The sequence below is a fragment of the Microtus pennsylvanicus genome, chromosome X, assembly GCF_037038515.1.
Source record: "Microtus pennsylvanicus isolate mMicPen1 chromosome X, mMicPen1.hap1, whole genome shotgun sequence".
Lineage (NCBI taxonomy): Eukaryota > Metazoa > Chordata > Mammalia > Rodentia > Cricetidae > Microtus > Microtus pennsylvanicus.
This window is the reverse complement of record NC_134601.1, coordinates 129955347-129962939: the sequence shown is the minus strand read 5'-3', so window position 1 is coordinate 129962939 and position 7593 is coordinate 129955347. Positions and strand designations below refer to the sequence as shown.

Genomic DNA, 7593 nt, shown 5'->3' with positions numbered 1-7593 from the left:
GTCCTGGGCGGTTATTTTGGAACACCATGACATGCTCTAATGCTACACCTTCTTGATTTCATCTAACGCGTTTCCGGTGGTTCTGATCACATAGTCCTAAGGAAAGATTTTACTTTTTTCTTTTTCTTAGGAGAAAAAACTTGATGGAAAGCTTCTCATTTCTTCCCTCCACTGTTTTACACCCAGAGTTGGAGATGGACCTTGGAGTCATCTTATCTTCTTTGTGCCTTTCCCCACACTGTGCGCATGCGCATGCAGAAGCCCGAGGTCACCATCCAGGCTCTCCCTTCTTTACTCATCTCAGTTGAATCAAGAGCTTGCTCCAGGGCTCTGCTTTGTCTTTCGTGCCCCCAAATAACATGCAGCCTACCCCATCCACCCAACATGTCCAGGGGTTCTGGGGATCTGAACTCAGGAAATGTAGACTGGGTATGATGGTACACACCTAGACTCCTACTTGTCTACGGCAGGAGGCTAAGGCAGGAGGATCATGAGTTTGAGGATAGGGTGCTATACACAGACTCTATCTCAAAACAGAAACCAGCACTTAAAAGCATATCATATTCAAGGTGGAACTGCCACTCTGGATCTTTGTTCTTGTTCAGTAAAGATTTCGATGTCTATAACATTTTATCATCTCTCTTACTTTAAGTGGAAACCAAGTGCATTCTAGTACTGCACTATCGTAAGGACCCAAATTTGAAGGCCTTTAAAAAATATTTTTAAGAAAGGACTGGACAACTTTCTGGAGTCGGTTCTCTCCTTCTGCTACATGGGTCACAGGGATCAAATTCGGGGTTTAAGGTTTGGTGGCAAATACCCACCAATCCATCTCACCAATTCTAAAAAATATATTTTTAAAACCTGGAAGCTATTATGTCAAGACCACAGAGTCCCCCAGAAATCAACTAGGAGCTTCTTTTTCTTCTGGAAAACACCAAATGGCGGATGACGCCAGTGCAGCAGAAGGGCCCGGAGGACCCGGGGGCCCAGGATTAGGAGGCCCTGGCGGCTTCCGCGCAGGATTCGGCAGCTGTCTGAGGGGCCACGGCCTTGGTGGAGGCCGTGGCTGAGGACGAGGCTGCGGGGCTCGCGGAGGTAAAGCTGAAGACAAGGAGTGGATTCCCATCACCGAGTTGGGCCGCCTGGTCAAGAACATGAAAATCAAGTCCCTAGAGGAGATATACCTGTTCTCCCTGCCCATTAAGGAATCTGAGATTATTCACTTTTTCTTGGGGGCTTCCCTAAAGGATGAGGTTCTGAAGATCATGCCCATGCTGAAGCAGACTAGGGCAGGCCAGTGGATCAGGTTCAAGGCTTTCGTCGCTATTGGGGACTACAATGGTCACGTAGGTCTCGGTGTCAAGTGCTCCAAGGAGGTAGCCACTGCCATCCGAGGGGCCATCATCTTGGCCAAGCTTTCCATTGTCCCTGTGCTGAGAGGCTACTGGGGGAACAAGATTGGCAAGCCCCACACTGTTCCTTGCAAAGTGACAGGCCGCTGTGGTTCTGTGCTGGTGCGTCTCATCCCTGCCCCAGAGGCACTGGCATAGTCTCCGCTCCTGTGCCCAAGAAGCTTCTGATGATGGCTGGCATTGATGACTGCTACACATCAGCCAGGGGCTGTACTGCCACCCTGGGCAACTTTGCCAAGGCCACCTTTGATGCCATCTCTAAGACCTACAGCTACCTGACCCCCGACCTCTGGAAAGAGACTGTGTTCACCAAGTCTCCTTACCAGGAATTCACTGACCATCTTGTGAAAACCCGCACCAGAGTCTCTATTCAGAGGACCCAGGCTCCAGCTGTGGCCACCACATAAGGATTTTTATACAAAAAAAAAGTGAATTAAGTCTGTTAAAAAAAAAAACCGACAAGGAGACCGAGTCGTGTAAAAGCAAAGAGCCCTTATTCTTATTCAAGTTCAAACTCGGACTCTCTGTGTGTCCAACTATTGGAGTGACCAGGAGAGTCCAAGCTCAGTTAGGTTGGGGTTTTCATAATAGCAGAGGTTGGGGTAAGGGATTTCTAAGGTTCAGGACCTGTGGCTGGCTGACATTTGTCTAGGGGTGTCCCGGTGGAAAAACAATGGGTGTGTGCTGGCAGGTAATCCTATCTACAATGGTTGGAACGTTAGGAATTTCCTTTGGATGGTCTGTTCCTGGGTGGTACCTGGGTGGTCTCAGTTTGTGTCTTTCTCGGAACCAGATATTGCCTTCGGGTAAACTACTGAGACTCAGGCCTCTTTTGAGCTTGTCATTGCTGGGTACAGAAGCCAGCCAGGTAGTCTTTGTATTATTTAGCCTTCTAAAAGAGAAAGGATTCACAAATACACACCCAAGCACCTATTTTACATTAACCATCAACTTCTGTTTGCATCCTCAAGTTATTTATGATTACTGAGATTGCAACGTAAGACCAATCTTCATTGTTATTTTCATCCTGGAGATGTAAGCTTGTCAGTGGCTGACAGTGGCATCCTAGCAGCTGCTCAGTATGGAATGAGAAAGCTGAGGATAGCAGGCTTTTCCATTCTAAAGCATGAAGGTGATGTGGAGAAAGACACTCACATTCCAACAGAGAAAATGGCTGGCGGAAAGAAGCAGGACTGACTCAAGATACAACACAGAAATTCCCACCAAGTCCTGAGTTCAGAATTTTAATTCAGGCCACTCCAAAAGCACCTAGGGTCAAGAAAAATGTTCTCCCTCTGTCATAAGGACCCTCCCAGGATCCAGAAGACACACATGGCTTCCCCAGCCCAGAGATGAGCTGGGACTGTGGGGCTCTTACTACCATCTTTTTTTGAGATGATAGCTCTTTTTTTATATCCAGGAATCAGCAGCTCCTACCCATTGTGAGTTAGTTAAATCATTAATTAACTTGAAATTTGTAATTATCTTTGTTTCTCTTGTGCAGCTGTGTGTGCACGTGTGTGTGTGTGTGTGTATGTGAGTGTGTGTGTTCATGAACATGCTATAGTGCTTGTTTGGAAGTTAGAGTACAATTTGCAGGAATCAGATCTCTCCTACCATATGGGTTCCAAGGATTGAACTCCAGTAGTGAGGTTTGGCAGCCAGTGCCCTTACCTGCTGAACCATCAGCTTTCTTTGCTTCCTTTGTTAGACAGACTGTGATCCTCTTTGGGGATTACCACCGTACATAGTCCTTCCTTCTTATCCTGTATTTCCAATTCACTCTTGACATCATCGACATAGACACAAGATTCTTTTATTTTATTTATTTCTTGGTTTTTTGAGACAGAGGTTCACTTTGGAGCCCGGTCCTAGAACTTACTCTGTAGACCAGGCTGGCCTCATACTCAGAGATCCACCTGCCTCTGCTTCCCAAGTGCTGGGATTAAAGGTGTGTGTTTGGGTGGAAGTTCCATACCAAATCCCCTCCCTTGGGAGTTACCTCAGTCCAGACTCCACTCCCAAGAGAGCTTTTCAGTGTGCACCACCAGCACCACCGGGCTGTTCTTTTCTTTTTTTAAGCAAACACATTTTGATAGTTATTTCTAGACTAGAATTCAAATTTAAGGAATAGGAATAATATGGACAAAGAGATACAAGGCACAATGACGCAATGTTTGTGCTGAAGTTTTAAGAACAATCAATCTAACAAATGTTGGAATATTGTATAGTCTTTAATATTATGTTTGCAAAGTGGCTAATGACATGGAGAATGACTTCGGATATAATACTAAAACAAAACTCAGTTAAAACAGTCTATAGTTGCTGAGTTCAGTTCTCTGACATAAAAAGTCTATAGAAAACGAGTAGAAACTTGTCCAAGGTTTCGTAATAGACACCTCTGGGTCAGTGAGTCTATCTGTGATTTTAACTACGGCATACTATCTTTCTTGTTTTTTTTTCCAGGTTTTAGAAAAAAAATAAAACCAAGAGGAAATTCAATTGCAGGCAGTTGCCTCTGTGGGCCACTAGATGGGAATATAGATTGAAGAATGTAGATATACTGTTCTTAATTAAAGAAAAAGTGGGGTAGAAATTTATGTAATTCAAATGAGAATTTATAGACATTGTTAGATATTTTTACACATTATAACGTTGCAAACTGCCCTTCTGTTCAAACATCTACAGTGTCTGCAGTGCTTGAGACGTGAGAAGGAAGTAAAATACCATTTGTGAACGCTTACCATGTGGTCAATGCTAACTCAGGCAATACTTCTTAGATTCCTCTCCAAAATCTTCATTGAAAATTTCTTGTGATGAAGTTGCCACAATACAATAGCAAAGCTTACTATATGCAAATTTTGCTGATGAAATTCACATAGAAATTGTTAGGCATGAAATTGTAAGTAATAAATTCTGCCACGATTGAAAGCTAAAAACTCCATCACCAACTGGGTAATGGTGGTGCACCTTTAATCCCAGCACTTGGGAGGCAGAGGCAGGCAGAGTTTGAGGTCAGGCTGGTCTACAGAGTGAGTTGCAGTACAGCCAGGGCTGAGAGAAACCCTGTCTCAAAAAAAAACGAAAAGTTCCCGATAGAACATCCCCATTGTCTCAGTGTGTAGGTGCACCCCTCGCGGTCCTGAGTTCCTTGCCTGTGCTCTCTCTCCTTCTGCTCCTGATTTGGACCTTGGGATTTCAGTCCGGTACTCCAATGTGGGACTCTGTCTCTGTCTCCTTTCATCGCCTGATGAGGGTTAATATCCAGGAGGATGACTATATGTTTTTCTTTGGATTCACCTTCTTATTTAGCTTCTCTAGGATCACGAATTATAGGTTCAATGTCCTTTGTTTATGGCTAGAAACCAATTATGAGTGAGTACATCCCATGTTCCTCTCCAAGGCCAGCTGGACTGGGTCTAAAAAAGCATGGGATAAAACCAGACTCGCTGAACATAGCGGACAATGAGGAATACTGAGAACTCAAGAACAATGGCACTGGGTTTTGATCCTACTGCATGTACTGGCTTTGTAGGAGCCTAGGCAGTTTGGATGCTCATCTTACTAGACCTGGATGGAGGTGGGTGGTCCCTGGACTTCCCACAGGGCAGGGAACCCTGACTGCTCTTCGGGTTGATGAGGGAGGGGGAGTTGATTGGGGGAGGGAGAGGGAAATGGGAGGCGGTGGTGGGGAGGAGGCAGAAATCTTTAATAAATAAAAAAAAAAAGTTAAAAGGAAATTAAAAATCCTACATACTTAATCTCAAAATCAGAGTTTAAAGGAAAAGCAAACTATTGCACGTAGTGAGTCCAGTTAGGCTGGTAAACATAGATACCTTTGTACTCTGTCAGTGTCCTGTGACTTGTGCGCCTTGTGACTTCTGGGAACAATCTTTGTGATACTTTTTGGTATTATAATTACTATAGAAAAGATTAGCAACTAAAAGCTGTGAAGAAGTGTATACAGCAGCATAATTACGCTCTGAAACTCCTCGGAGCCAAGACTGCAAAGACAGACAGTCGCACTGAAGCAAAACAAACTGTTTAACAGGAATTCTCACAAGGAAGCTGGGCTTCAATCATGCCTTAGCGTTAGCCTTCATCTCTTGAATAAAGGGGGCAATCCTGTTGTGTCTACTTTAAACATATGGAAACGGACTCAGAAAGGTTAAAAACTTGCTCCAAACAACACACATAAAAACGTCCTGTGTGGCAGACTTGGCTGATAACCTCTCCATCTGTCTTTTAGCATGATGTTTCTTTGACACTTTTGCCTGTGGAAACCTCACTCAAGCCCCGGTTTCACTTAGCCATTTCTCTGTGTGCTTATTGTCATACCTTTATTTCCTTGACTTTAAGCTTTCTTCTGGGCTTCAAATCTATGTGGGCCTTCTGTTTACTCAGTTGACTAAAGCTGTGTACTCACATGTGATTAGTGAGAATTGACTTCACCTCCAGGAATTAACAATAATAATGTGTATGTTATTCTGTAATGTATTGGTGTGTGTGTGTGTGTGTGTGTGTGTTCTGTGGTGTAATTGGTGTGTGTGTATCTGTCTGTCTGTCTGTGTGTATTCTGTGGTGTAATTGGTTCTCTCCTACTTTTATGTGACTTTAGGATATTCAACTCAGCCGCATGGTAGTGGCACACACCTTTAATTCCAGCACTAGGGAGGCAGAAGCAGGAACTCTCTGTGAGTTCGAGGACAGCCTGGTCTACAAGAGCTAGTTCCAGAACAGGCACCAAAGAAACCTTGTCACCAAAACAAAATGAAAAAAAAAAATCCAACTCAGGTTGCAAGGATTTCAAGCCAGTGTTTGATCTGAGTTTTCCTGAACTCCCTTCCAACAGTTTTGAAATCTGGCTCTTCTTTTTACCCCTAGATACTTGATCTTTTCATAAAGGATGAGGGGCACCAAGACCTCAACCCTATCTTCCTAGGGTTCCCATTTGTTTTATATTTCAAGCACAAGAAATCACTGTTTTTCTAAAAGAGTCATAGAAGAGACATTTATTTCATGCCTCTGTTTTACTTTCTTTGTTCCAAGCATGTGTTCTTTCTTCTCATGACCCTAACAAGTGTTCCTTCCTGCCCGTCTCTCAGTGAAAAATATCTATGTGCGCGTGCACACACACACACGGATATACAATAATGATGCCTATTTCAGAAAGTGGCTGCAAGAAATAAACACATGAATATATGCTGGATCCTGTGCAACTGGGTCCTAGAAACCTGCCTGGGGCTACGAGGGAAGGAAGAAATGGCAGACAATGAAGAAGAAACAACACACACACACACACACACACACACACACACACACACACAGAGAGAGAGAGAGAGAGAGAGAGAGAGAGAGAGAGAGAGAGAGAGAGAGAGAAGCTGGAATCAGCTGGATTCTGCTGGCTCTGATAAACTGATAAACAGCCCCTACCAAACAAACTGGTAAGTCATTATGCACAGAATGAGGAGGGGTTGCAACTCTCAGTGGGAGGTCTCTGTGGGAGAGCAGGCCCAGGCTGTAAACAACTGGAAGGAGGAAGCTGCTGGTTGATGCTTTCTGCACACAGTCAACACTGGTACTTGCACATGGACATGGGAAGGCTTTGCCATTTCCGTGATGGTAACCTGGAGAGGGCTTTGTTATTTCCGTGGGTCCAAGCGAGACACTAGGTCCTTGACATGCTAGTGTTCGTGTTAAAAACACACATTCAATACTAAGGGATTTCTGAATTCACCACATCTCCCTGGTTCTTACTTTTTAGATATTTAGGATCAATCTTCATGATTAGTCCAGGGCAGTTCACTACAATGCTCAACACCACACTGTGAGGATGCTAAGAAAGGCCAGAACAGCTGTTGTGCACAGCAAAAACAAAAGGAATACTTTAACAAGTTAAAGGGAACAAAGCCTCGAAGCTCATCAAGTATCATTTTTATAATAATAGCAAGAGGAACAGTTTGATCATAGGCCTTTTATACTGCTAGGATGTGCTGACATAATTGGGCCACATCCATGCTATCATTATTGTGAATTCAAACACCCAGCCGATTCCCAAATATATCTGCTCTCAATTAGAAGGAGCTGTTGTCATACATATGTGTTGGTAATGATTCTTGTGATATATTAAATCCTGTCCACATTGCAAGGCTGCAGCCTACCCTGATGAGCTGAATGG

At 43.9% G+C, this 7593-nt stretch overlaps 1 pseudogene; it reads left to right on the top strand.

Annotated features, from left to right (window-relative positions):
* The first annotated feature begins 941 nt into the window (after nucleotides 1-941).
* Nucleotides 942-1822, top strand: LOC142840913 (small ribosomal subunit protein uS5 pseudogene; annotated as a pseudogene).
* The last annotated feature ends 5771 nt before the right edge of the window (nucleotides 1823-7593 follow it).